Source organism: Clupea harengus, chromosome 21, assembly GCF_900700415.2.
Source record: "Clupea harengus chromosome 21, Ch_v2.0.2, whole genome shotgun sequence".
Lineage (NCBI taxonomy): Eukaryota > Metazoa > Chordata > Actinopteri > Clupeiformes > Clupeidae > Clupea > Clupea harengus.
Window position 1 is genome coordinate 2,128,224 of NC_045172.1, and position 13,308 is coordinate 2,141,531.

A 13,308-nucleotide genomic window follows, 5' to 3' on the forward strand; every position below is an offset into this window, starting at 1 on the left:
TATTAAAAAAAAAAAAAAAAACAACCGGAAGGATAGCCCCAAGCCGGACAGGAGCTGGACGAACCCACTCGAAGCCGACTGCCACAGGAAAGTAACAAGAAGTTGTGTTTATTGTTCAACCCTGAAGGAAGAGGGACAAGGACATTTTGTGTTGGACTTTTGTGTTGTGTTTCAAGAACCTACCTTTGCCTTTGTTTGAGTTATAACCTGAGTTGTACCTTTTTATAAGTGAGTTTACCAAATTAAAACTTTCTTTTAACCTCCAATCGTGACTGATTCCTCAGTAACGGCACTGCCTAACCCTGCAACCTGTTACAATGCCTAAACATCTTTTCTTACTTGCTCTGGTGCATTTCCAAGTCATTTATGTGTGCACAGTAGTCAGAGAGAATAGAAGTTCAAGCCTTTTCTCTTTCGCCAGGGTCCCAGACAGGCCCCCCCATTGAGGAGACTGTAGAGGTGTTCTCTGACAGCTCTATGTCGGGGAGCGACACCCATGAGGTGAGTTGAAATTCACATTGGAGCAATATGGCACATGTGATTGTGAGGGTTGGTAATGGATATTCCCATGTTAGTTACAAACAGTACTCTTGACATGCATGTATCTCTTTCGAGTGACATGCACTGTACCTCCTGGCACACCGTCCCCACAAGAAGAGACCGGACAGTCTTATGGTCTACCCGGCTCTGTGACAGAGGACTACAGGCTGGAGGTAATATCACAAACAGACATGTAAAAATAGTCTGGTTCGGCCAGACTTAACTACTGGATAATATTGCTATTGTTGTTCTCATATTCATTAGCCAGTTACGGTTTTGTGTGTTTCTCAGGACAGTGATGTTATCATCTCTGGTGTCCAGTCGGGCAACCCTGTTCTGGCGTCACTGAGTGACAAGGTGAACAACATCAGGGTGATGCTGCTCCAGCCCCAGTTGGATGACCCTGCCATCGATCATGCCATGGCACTCTTGAGGGTCCAATACCCTCATGTCGGAGGCCTCCTCTCCACCACCTCCCTGGCCCTACTGACACCTCTCCCAGCACCAACCCAGGGATTTGTACAAATACTTCATATTTGTGGGAATCACTGGGTTGTGGTAAGTAATGTTGGCTGCAAGGTAGGATAAGTAAATATCTTTGATTCCCTTCATCCTACATGCACAGATGACTTTGCTGCCCAAGTAACTGCCATTCTTCAGTTTACGGGGAAGACTACAGTGGCCAGACGTGCAGCGACAGAAGGGGGGTTGCAGATTGTGGACTGTTTGCCATTGCAAACAGTCTTACACTCTGCAGAGGTGAGGATCCTTGCATGGTACAGTACCATCAAGACCACATGCGGACTCATCTCTGTTCCTCTTTACAGGCTGGCGAGTTAGCACCATTCCCCAGCACGAGGAAGAGTGCCTCTGCTGTTCCTGTTTACCTCATTGAGGTGGAGGTGCACTGCTACTGCAGGCAGACTGTGCGGAGAGGTAAGGATGCAGTGATAGCCTGTGGAAGATGTGGTGAGGTCTTCCATCAGGACTGCACCTCTCCTTACAGTCATCTGTTTATATGTAAAAAGTGTACAGTGATCAAAGTTATATAACTGTTCTGTTATTTATAATTGTTGTTTCAATCTTTTCTGTGTTTTTATTTATTGACATCAATACAGGTTTGTTTGTTCTCAGTGTTCCTTTGTTCATGTGTTACTATGATATTGAGTGAATTGTGTGTTAGTGTGACATTTGGGTAAGTTGTGTGTTAGTGTGATGTTGAGTGAAAGTTTCCTGTGATTTCTCTATGAAGCAACACCCCACCTGCCTTCTTACTAAAGAAGTTCCACCAGCTGAAGGTGACCTATATGCCAGACTGGAACAGAAAAGCAACACCCCACTGCCTACTTACAAAAGAAGTTCCACCAGCTGAAGGTGACCTATATACCAGACTGGAACAGAAAGTGTTTCTGTGGTGAGTCTGTTCACATCCCTATACGTCCCTACACATCACCTCATCCAGGCTGCATGGCGGTTGGTATTCATCTGCAGATTTAATTTAGCTGTCAACTTAATTGGGCCTACAGGTTATATCACTCCCATCCATTGTTTTTAACATTAACATGCACTTGGCGTAGCATGGTGTGTGTGTGTGTTGTACCAGCATGTCTTCTCTGTGACATATCCTGAGGATACATTCTTTTGGCTACAGACTGCTCTGTCACTGGCAGTCACCCCAGTCTCTGTCACCTGAGGGTCTGCAGTGGAACCCGCCATCTGTCTCAATACAGGCGATCAATAATCACTGCAAATTGGTGTGCCTTAAGCAAACCAGATGGGCTTTGTGACGGTGGCGGAGTTTCTTGGTTTTCACTAGTGATTCCCATGTTAACAGGTCTGAGACAGAATAAATGTGTCTCTAACTGGTCATGGAAGTCAGTGAGGATCAGGGGGTTCAGCAACCGTACATACAAGGCTAATCAGTTAAAGTTGATCTGATTTTTTTTTTATCTGATTATTATTTATTGAAAAACAGAATATTTAGCTCTAGTATGAATCATTAGAATAGGTTTAATGATCAGTTATTGCCTCATCTAAATTGTTTACGTGTTAAATCATAACATCATTAACACTAACCCACACACCTGGCCTACCAGACAGCACTTCACTACATGTAGGAGGAATTAGGGTGGTGTCGCTAAAATGTTGAGTAATGCATTATTAGATTTTCAGTTTTTTGTGAAGAGTGCAGCCAGGAACACTTTCTTTATCATGGGATTTAATGATGGAAAAACGTTCCATTGAAATGGCTAAATGACTCCCAAATGGTTTTTTTAACATAAGGTATTCGCTTACTTATGGAGCAAGATGGCTAGCTAGGTGGGAGAATGGACGTGAACCTTTTAATTGAGTAAATGTATTGTGATATTTACTACCGTGTAACTTAATTTCTGCACATGCAAAAACTTGCATCCTGTATAAAATATTCTGTTCCTGTATGTTCTGTCTTTAGCAATTGCATAAACAATAAAACATTGGGTGGTGTGAAAGTTTCCAAACACTTTTAGACAAGTAGATTAGACCTTTGTTAGCATTTCTGTAAAGACGAGAGGAGTTTTCCATCTGCTCAATAGGTAAGTGTCTGTGTCAGTGTTCGCTGGTATGAAAGATCGTGACAACTGTAAACCGTGTCTAAACAAACCTATTTTATACAGTATAGATGGCATTTTCTACATCAGAGTTTAAAATAAAAACAAATGTCTCGTCTATGATGTCGTTTTTTTTTTTGTGCGGTGCCTGGACAAAAAGTTTAAGAACGCCACTGCCCAGCCTGTTGCCACTGACCAGCCTGCTTGCTACTTGACAGCCAAACATTTTTTCTGACCGCCCCCAAGGCGGAATCCGTGTGGTCATATGCTGTGTGGGGAACGTACCGTTTAAGGGTCCTCGTGCCCTCATGAGACCGGAGACATGAATAATGACGTTTTTTAACCTATTTTTATGACTACACCGGTATCGCTCTTAGCGCTATTGTATGCGTGCACCAGTTGACTGACATGACGGCTCCACTGTCCCTCAAGGTCCCCAGCATTAAAGGAAACGTTCTGTTAAAGCGCTCGGGCTGTGGGTCCCCTTGGGGATGGTAGGGAGTCGTCCTGGACTTACGGATCCCCAGAGTCCTCAAAAGTTCCTGAATCAATCGGCTTTCAAAATCACGGCCCTGGTCCGAGTGTATTCGGGCCAGGAGGCCATAATGCACGAAAACTCTCTCAACCAAGACCTTGGCAACTGTTACAGCGCTTTGATCTTTAGTAAGGTTTGCTTGTGCATAGCGACTAAAATGATCTGTCACGACTAGTATAATTTGCATATTCACTGGAGTCTGGTTCCAAAGACAAAAAGGAATTATAAACCAGCTCCATATGACCAATAGAGGTGATTTGATGTAACGGCGCAGCACGGGGACATGGGCTTTTCCAGGTTACACACTTCCCACAGTTACCTATGTACCACAATCTGGGCCATTTTCGGCCAGTAAAACCTGTCCCTTACCAGGGCTATCGTCTATCGCTCTACCCCCAAGTCCCATATCATCATGCAAAGCACGAATCACAGGCAATCTGAACTTCTTGGGAATTAGCAACTGACTTGTTGTTCTCTGAATCGTCTCCCGAATTTCAAACTCGGAATGGATGTCATTCAGGATGTTTGCCACCACATCAAATGTGTGCGAACCTCTCAGTTGTTTACAGGCTAGGGCTGCTGAGCATCTTTTGAGACTGTCATGGTCAATCCAATGAGCAGTAACACCAATGAAGCTCCGCCTTAAGCAATCTGTCTACTACACAAATTGTCTAATTTGATTTACGATAGCTATCGAACGTTAGCCTAACATACACCATGTATAGCTAAATTAGAAAATCAGACACCTCTCTTCCCCCCTCCCCGACCAAAGATATACTCCAATCCTGTGGGAAACACTGCTAGATATCTTAACCCTCCTATTATGTTCAAATTTGACTCACATCTATTATGCTTGGGGTCAATTTGACCCCAGCAATTTAAACTCCCAAAGAATGATTATAATTTTTTTTTTTACCCAAGTTTATGTGTCAGGTACTTTAGGTTTGTTTGTTGACTACCTAAATAGCCCTTAAAAATAAAACAATACCCCCACCCATCCCCCTTATACATCCAGAATACATGTTACGCGACTATGGAGAAATATGCAGATCACCATAAAATCTCACTGATTGACCTAAAATTGGAAAGAGATATCCTTCTGGTGTTTTTATGGCTTCATATTATTTCTAAGTACATATTGTTGTTATCTATAACATTTGGAATGAAAAACTATTTCTGTTATCAAGAATAGTAACATGTATTATGTTCGGGGTCAATTTGACCCCAGGGAAAACAAACACAATTTCAAAAATTTAGAAGGATTTTATTCGTAAAACACAACATCAACATCATCAGAACATCAGTAAGGAACACATAACAGTTATTTATTCACAAAAAACCTATAAAAAAAAGTATATATGAGCATTGTTCTATGCTACTCTAAGTGCTATGTATGCAAATATGTATGTGTGAGGTGGTAAACAACGAATTTACATAGTCACTAAAGTGAGTTTGACAGAATCCGAACAGCATATTATTTTTCCTTCAGGCCACCAGAAGGTACATTCCAACCTTTTGTCTGCACTACTGTACACATGATGTGCAGAGAGTGCATGCATGTTCCTTGCAGACGTATTTCTTGCATTTCACACAGGGGTTGCGAGTCATTTCTGTTGGGACAGACCTGGCACCTGCCACGTTTCCTGCCTGCGGTTTGATCCACTGGAGGAGTTGGGGTGTCTGTCTCTGTTTGAATGTCCTTCACAACAGTTGCAGCAGCTGTTGAAGCTCTTGGAAGGCACCGTCTTCTCTCGATCTGAGGTTTCACCAATGCGTAACCCAGCTGCTCCAGGAAAATCCTCCTTCGACTCAGTGTTCCGCTGTTCCAGTCCTTGTTTATTTCACTCCATATTACAAAGGCATTGTAGGCGCTCACATCAATGATGTTGAAGAAAATTACAAGGGGCCAACAGGCAGTCATGCGTCGGCAGCTGTATGATGCTGTGACCTTGTCCAGGTTATCAACCCCTCCCTTTGTCTTGTTGTAGTCCAAGACCATTTGTGGTTTTCTGTCTTCTCTGGTGCTAAGGCCAGCATCTTTGTGCATGGTGCTCATCAGCAGGACATTTTTCCCTTTCTTGGGGCAGTAGGAGACGACAGTGGCTCTGTCAGTGAAAGCAAACATTGAAGATGTTATATTCCTGTTCTTCATCACAAGCAGCTCACAGAGGGTAGCTCCGGCTTGTTTTTTCTCACTGTCCCCAACATGGTAACTGACCTTTTCAGCAGTTCTTCACCCAGGGCACACGATGTAAAGAAATTATCACATGTAATGTTATGACCATTCAGTCCTTTAGCCATGTCAAATACCACCCTCATGCCCTGATTTTTTTCAGGTGCTTCCCCAGGGGATTTACCAGTGTACACCTGCATATTCCAGGCATAGCTGGACTGTGCATCACATGCTGCCCATATTTTGATACCGTATTTGGCCGGTTTGCTTGGAATGTATTGTCTGAAGGGACAGCGCCCACGAAATGCAACCAGACATTCATCCACAGTCACGTAGGGGCCTGGATTGTAAAGAAGGGGTAATCGCTGAACCCACTTGTCCCATACATCCCGTATTGCTGCAAGTTTGTCACTCTGTCGTCGGCCCTGCCTTGTTTCTCTGTCATCAAAGCGTATGACACGGGAGAAAACATGGAATTTGCATAGAGACATGGTGGCTGGAAATATTGCCCTTCCAGTGTCAGCAGCCCAAAGGCTTGCTGTTGCTTCGCCTTTAGACTTGTAAACTCCTGCCAAAATGAGCAACCCAATGTAGGCTTGCAGGTGAGTAACATCATAGTCTTTCCACTCGTCCCCATACACGCGCCTCCCCTCTAAATTTGTCATCTGAAGTATAGTCTTCTCAATTGATGGTGTCATGAAGAGCTCAAATGCTGATTGTATATCTTGTACATAGCTGACAGCGTATCTAGTGGGGCCTGGAACCATTTTTATTATATTAGCAGCACTAAGTCTACCCTGTTGCTCAAGTGGGGAGACAGACCATAAAACCTTTCCATTTTTGGAAGGTAGTGTGTTTGCTGGTGGTTGAGAGACAGCAGGAGGGTCAACACTGAGGGTCTCATTCTCATCAGAGGAGGATACTTCATAATCAGGGTCCTCCTCAACACCATCCTCTGGCTCAGACACATTCTCCTCTGTCACTTTCATGGTCAAAGAGATGTGACAAGACCTCATTGACAGAAAACCTTTCCTTTGAATTCATTTTCAGTTGAGATAGCACACAGCACCAAGAGAAATGGTTTAGAAGGCTGCTGTGCAAGCTTTTATATGTTTGCTCCTCACCTATGTTTTCCCCTCCCCCACAGCGTGGGAAATATCAAAGTTCTCGCGAGAATTATGTTTTCCCCTCCCCCACAGTGTGGGAAATATCAAAGTTCTTGCAAGAATGATAGTTCACATGACATGGGGTAGGGGAAAACATAAGTGTTTCTCGCACTACTACAGTTATGAATATGTTAGATTAGGGCCCTTAAGCTTTTTGAAGATTATAAAATTGGATATTATAGTGACCTCAATATCATCCAAAACAACAAAAACAAATATGTGTAAAATGTTGATATTTTTTATATGGTTTATAGAGCTAAAACAGTATTAAAACAGCCTGGGGTCAAATTGACCCCAAAACAACACCGATGCGTACAGCATGTGTACAGGACATTGAAAATATATCATCATGTTAATTTTATGTTTACCCAGTTGTCCCCATTAAATTAGGAAAAGTCATTAAATATGAAGCAAAAAAAATGATGTCAAACATTTATTTAGAGACGTTAAACATTGAATGGGGTCAAATTGACCCCAAACATAATAGGAGGGTTAACAGGTTTATGCTAATTATGATAACTAAAAATTAACGTTGCAGCTCATGGGATTAATCTTAATTTACCTCAATGTGTTTCCTGAGGTTGGATGGGGAGTTTTTGAATGCATTCATCCGGTACGAAGTCGAAGAATCGTTCACTCCAACATAAGTAAACATTTCTTGCAAATATGCCCACGGGTGTTGGTCTTCGTCACCGTAGTTTGTTGCGGGAGTAGCTTCCATTTCTGCTTCCATCACGAAATCAGTCATCATATGTCAGTCCCCCCAGGATTTCCCGGGCCTTTTTTGTGATAGTTGCGGCTTAAAATTCCTGAATTTGCGGGAGCTTTTACAAAAAGTTGCTGTGTTATTTTGGGTGTTTGTGGCGATGAAATTGCGGGAGCAAGTGGAAGTTGCGAATTTCCCTCTTTGTAATCATAATTGAGTTATTTGTTGAAAAATAAGTTATTAATAAACAAACATTCATTAAAGAACAAAACCATTGAGAAATGGTCCTCTAAATAACCTCACCAACATGCCAAACAAAAGATTACCGGGACTACAAAAATGTAGCAAAATAGGCTGTTCTGCCCATAGACATATATACATAGACGCCCTATTGGCCTTTGGATGCTAGGCTATTTGCAGATTCTGTTCCGTTTCATATTGTTGGTCCTGAACCAACTACTAAGGAGTCACACGAAATCCGCCTCGTTAACATACTCGCCAACCCGCCTCATAACATTGCCATAGAAAAAGGAACTCATATGTTTAAACTTTCTGAGCTGTCGTCGTTGTACATCCAGAGGCTTGAAGATATTGGAATTAAGAAAACCATAAATAAAAACAGATTAAATGATGCCTTGCTAGACCATTAAAAAGAGCCACAAAGAGCTCCAAGAACAAACTGATAGAAGAAACACCGTTTTAGTTTTCCGAGATGCAATAATTGATAGATGCTTTGAAACAACTCAACTTTTCAGATGCCAAAATTCTAGCGAGGGCTGTAACAATTGTAAGGAAAGACATTTTTGCTCACAAAGGATTTCATTTTTCGGGGTGCTTTCCAATGGACTGCCAATCAAAATATTTACCGTGTAGCTTAAAGTCTTGTGTTTCTATCATTCTTAATGGTCTCAACATAGAGGATCCACACAAGTCTAAAGGCCAGGCATGTTTGACAGTCTGTGAGAATTGTCTTCAATAGTAAGAAGAGATCCTACAAGACCAAAACTGGCCATTCAGCATCTCGTGAGCCACCCCTACCACTATATGTTGGGCTAAATATACATAGCTCCAGCAGAAGTAAGACATTGATCGAAAAGATATACCAAATGGGCATTTCTGTTTCCTGTTATCTTATCATTGAGATAGAAGATTGGCTAGCGATGTCTCTTTGCGAGCGCTACAAGGCAGATGGATGCGTAGCACCCGCTTGTTTAAGAAAAGGAATATTTCCTGTGGGTGCACTCGATAACATTGATCACAATCCCAGCTCCACTGCATCAGTTTCCTCATTTTACGGAACTGGTATCAGCGTCTTTCAGTTTCCAACAGAAAGTGCCAGGCGAAAATAGGCCCCCACTAGTTCTGCCGCTTCGTTTGCAGAGTGGGAGAACACCGTGAGGCAGATAAGTCCGACATTTCTTTTTTGGGACTTGGTAATGAAGTATAAGACTCTTATTTTCATATTCGTCCGTGCGCACAGGGAACGTGATTTCTCTCTGTTTGTTGAGGTGTTAGAGCAACTAGTACCATTATTCTCTGCTCTTGATCACACAAACTTTGCCTGCTGGGTTCCCATTCACATCCGGGATATGAAAACTCTTCCTGAATCAGTCAGACGTGAATTCCAAGAGCATCATCACTGGGTTCTTTCGAAGACCAGAAACTAATTTTCTTCAATACCTCTATTGAAGATCAAGCTCACGAACAAGAGAATAAGATGGTTAAAGGTTCAGGTGGTGCAGTTGGTCTAACTGAGTCCTGTAGCCTTCAGGTAGGTACAAACAATATTACCCATATACAATTTAACGGTCATTAATGCAGAGATATTTGCTAAAATGAAAACTATGAATAAAGCAACATGAAGTACATATTGCTTGTGTGTTTTTCATTACATGGAAATGCATTGATCTTTAAAATGTTCATCTGCTGTCATCTACCATTAGTCCAAAAATAACTACCGACTATACACCGTAGATTTATGGCATGAAGGCTACATTTCTGTTTCAGCTACCAGAGAAGAAAACAGCAGGGAAAGATTCCATATGCAAAGTCAAGTGAGCTGCCAGAGAGAGAGAAAAAGAAACAGAGAGAGGAATGGAGGGCTGCATCCAGTGCTTACAGGGAATGAAAAAATATGGCAAACGCTGTGTTAGACCTTACACCGCCATCTATGGAGAACATGCCACCAGTTCTGTTTGATGTAGATGTAGCACAAGAGCAACCAGAAAATGCAGGTCAAGCTGTAGTAGACCCCATACCCCTGAATGAGGATTTTAATCCACCGGTGTCCTCCACACCAGAGAGAGATCAGAGAAGGAATATATCGTCAGCAGAGAAACGTTGCTAAGGACTGCAGAAAGAGACGGGTAAAATGAAAAACCAGGTGGAAACAGCTAGCAGAGATGAGAAAACTAAATGATAAATAAAAAAAAGGCAAAGAGTAGGCCTGTGAAAAAAATCAAGTTAAGGGGGCACAAGAAACTGTCAGCAGAGAGAAAGCAAGCTGTTATCAATTTTCTGTCCCGAGTTGAAAACAGTCGTCTTTTAGCTGGGAAAAAAGACACCATCACCAAAAATAAACAGAAAATGCAAAGAAGAGTTCTAACAGAGTCCCTCACTGAGCTCCATGTCTTCCAGACAATTTGCCAGAAGACGGCCTTTTTATATCACAGAGCCGAAGGCCAAGGATAGAGATACATGTGCATGTGTGGAACATGAGAATGTCCGGCTATTGGTTAACAAACTCGCCAAGAGAGGGCTCTTGAAGACAACCAGCATAACAACAATGGAGGACTACCTACCAATGATTTTGCTCCTGGCTATACAAACGTGCACTTCAATTCAAAGACGTGCATTTACAGCTCTTCGTGGTCGCTATGAAGAGAGGTTACGTTCAAGAAGAACGGTAATTATCTGGCAGGTAGTATTATAACTTTTAGCTGGCTTGCGATGGCCATATCTATCGATAGCATATCAATGCTAGCTAGAGTCAAGCTAGCTACTAACTTAGCAGCTCATATGGACTATACCTGTAAACAAAACAAAACATACATGATTTTACCTTTGCAGATCGTATTATGGCTGAGGGCAAGGTGGAGGTCACATGATGTGTGGACATAACCCCACACAGTTTGTTCAAAACTTTTGAGTGTCCCGGGAGTCTTTTGAGTACATCTGCGATCAGGTCAGGCATCTCATGGGCAGAATGAACACCAATTACCTCTGTCTATTCCTGTGAGAAAGCGTGTAGCAATTGCTCTCTGGAAGATGGCCACCGGCAGTGAATATAGGACCATCAGCCACCTTTTTGGGGTAGGTGTTCAACTGTGTTCGGGATTTCTGCGACACGGTCGTAAGTGTCTTGCTTCCCAAACACATCACTAATCCGGATGCTGCCAAGCTAATTGAAATTGCCACCTTCTTCCGTAACCGCTGGAGCATACCACAGTGTGTTGGTGCAATAGATGGAAGTCACATCCCGATCATTGCACCCAAGGGCGTCAGCAGCATTTTGAGAGTGGGGGGGACATATTTTAGCGGGGGGTCTGGGGGTTCTCCCCCCGGAAATTTTGAAAGATGTAAATGCAATTTCCCGCATTCTGGTGCATTTACCATGTTTTTAGATAGAAAATAATCTCTCTCTTTAATTGTTTTTCCTTGGAGTCGGCATGGTCTGCAATTACTGTCTACTATTATGTTCTGGTAGACTGGGTAAACCCAGGCCGATCTGCAATCTTAAATAAGATTGAGCTTGGTCTGGTGATAGCCAGAATAATGTTTTACACAGAGGATTGACACTGACAACTTTGGCAGTTTATTCTCCATTTAATGAGAGCAACATATTTAAAAGGAGGATTTAAAAAGTCGTTAGAAAAACTAGCATGTTAGCTGACGTTAACTCCAGATTAGCTCACGGTTGTTATGGCAATAAAAAAAACCACCTTAATTTTTTTTGTAGCTAATTGAAAAAAAAATCCTGGTCATTGCTTTCTGCCCGAAACAGACGCCTAGGTCTGAACACGGCCAAAAGCACAACATATTTCAGACTCAGATTAAGAAATCAACAAATGCTGTTCCACTTGGATTGGGTAAATAAAGTATGGTATTGCCTAGTGCTAGTTGTAGGTAAATAGCTTGCTTATCTAGCTATAATCATAATGTTTGCAGAAGGATCTTTGTGACCTTAATACTATTATAGCCAGAGAATGTCTCATAAGGGTGCTTTGGCCACTAAAGGGAAAACTTGGGCAACTCTGACTTACTCTTCTCTTCCTCGAAAAAAACCCTCCTTATGTCCATCTCGTCTGTGGAACAGTGGATGTCTGAAACCAAGTGCTAGCTGCTAGCGCGAAACTTCGATCAAAGACTATGGGAGTTGAATCTGCGTGCGTGATGAGGCTATGTGTAGGAAACCAGGAAAACGCGGCGATGAGGCTGTATGTGCAGGAAAAAGCGGAGTGGATTTCTATTGCTATGGATATTCCCCCTACTGATAAAGTGGAACTGATTTGATTGTGAAGCAATGGGAAGAACGCTGGACTAGTAGACCAGTCATGCACTAATATTTTGATGGCAAATGTGGGGGGGTCCAAACAACTTCTTTTTAAAAGTGAGGGGGACGTGACCCACCCAAGTTATATTGTGGCGACGCCCATGATTGCACCTGAGGAGTATCCCCGTTACTACTTCAACAGGAAAGGGTGGCCCTCGATTGTATTGCAATATATTGTGGATGGGAAAGGCCTGTTTTGAGATGTGTGGGAGTGTGCATGATGCAAGAGTGCTAAGGCAGTCACATCTATGGGAGAAACTAAGTGATGGGGAACTACTTGGCCATCTCTGGCATTAACGTTGGACATTATATTATTGGTGACTCGGCTTACCCCTGCAGAAATGGCTTATGAAGCCAGACACTGGCAGACTGTCAGCAGAACAACACACCTACAACTACAGACTGAGCAGTGCACGCTCAGTTGTATAGATGGCTTTTGGGAGATTAAAGTAACACTATGTAACAATTCTACCTGTAAAAACAACCTGAAAAAAATTTGTCTTTTAATATGGAGAATGGCCTCTCCGCCATTGCCATCGGGGGTTTGTAGGGAAATTACTGCGGTCTGTAGGATTTCTGGAGCTGTCATGGAAAAAGGTGTCCGGCTGCGAAAAGGGGTCCGGGCGACGTCACAATGGCTTTCGAACGACTCTTGAGTGACAGTTGCTATACCAACGATAGCATTACGTAACCCGGACAGTAGTAACCCGGACCCCTTTTGGCTATCAGTCAGTGAGTCTCAAGAGTTGTTCAAAAGCCATCAGCTACTTTTTAATCGCTTAATATTGTGCCTAAACGGACACTACGTAACCCAGACGCCTTTTGGCTATCAGTCAGTGAGTCTCAAGTCGTTCGAAAGACATCAGCTACTTTTTAGTCGCTTAAGATTGTTGCACAACGGGGGAATTGCTAATCGCTAACGAGATGCTAGTGGCTAAACCTATGTGCTTACTTACAGGAGACTGGCAGCCAATATTAAGCGACTAAAAAGCAGCTGATGGCTTTCAAACAACTCTTGAGACTATCTGACTGATAGCCAAAAAGTGTC

General features: G+C 42.6%; 1 long non-coding RNA gene across 1 annotated transcript; it reads left to right on the plus strand.

The window, feature by feature from the left end:
• The first annotated feature begins 11 nt into the window (after positions 1-11).
• LOC116218120 lies at positions 12-2,080 on the plus strand. The gene is made up of 4 exons (XR_004162685.2): positions 12-501; positions 616-713; positions 832-1,476; positions 1,793-2,080. It is a non-coding gene; the product is annotated as an uncharacterized LOC116218120 (long non-coding RNA).
• The last annotated feature ends 11,228 nt before the right edge of the window (positions 2,081-13,308 follow it).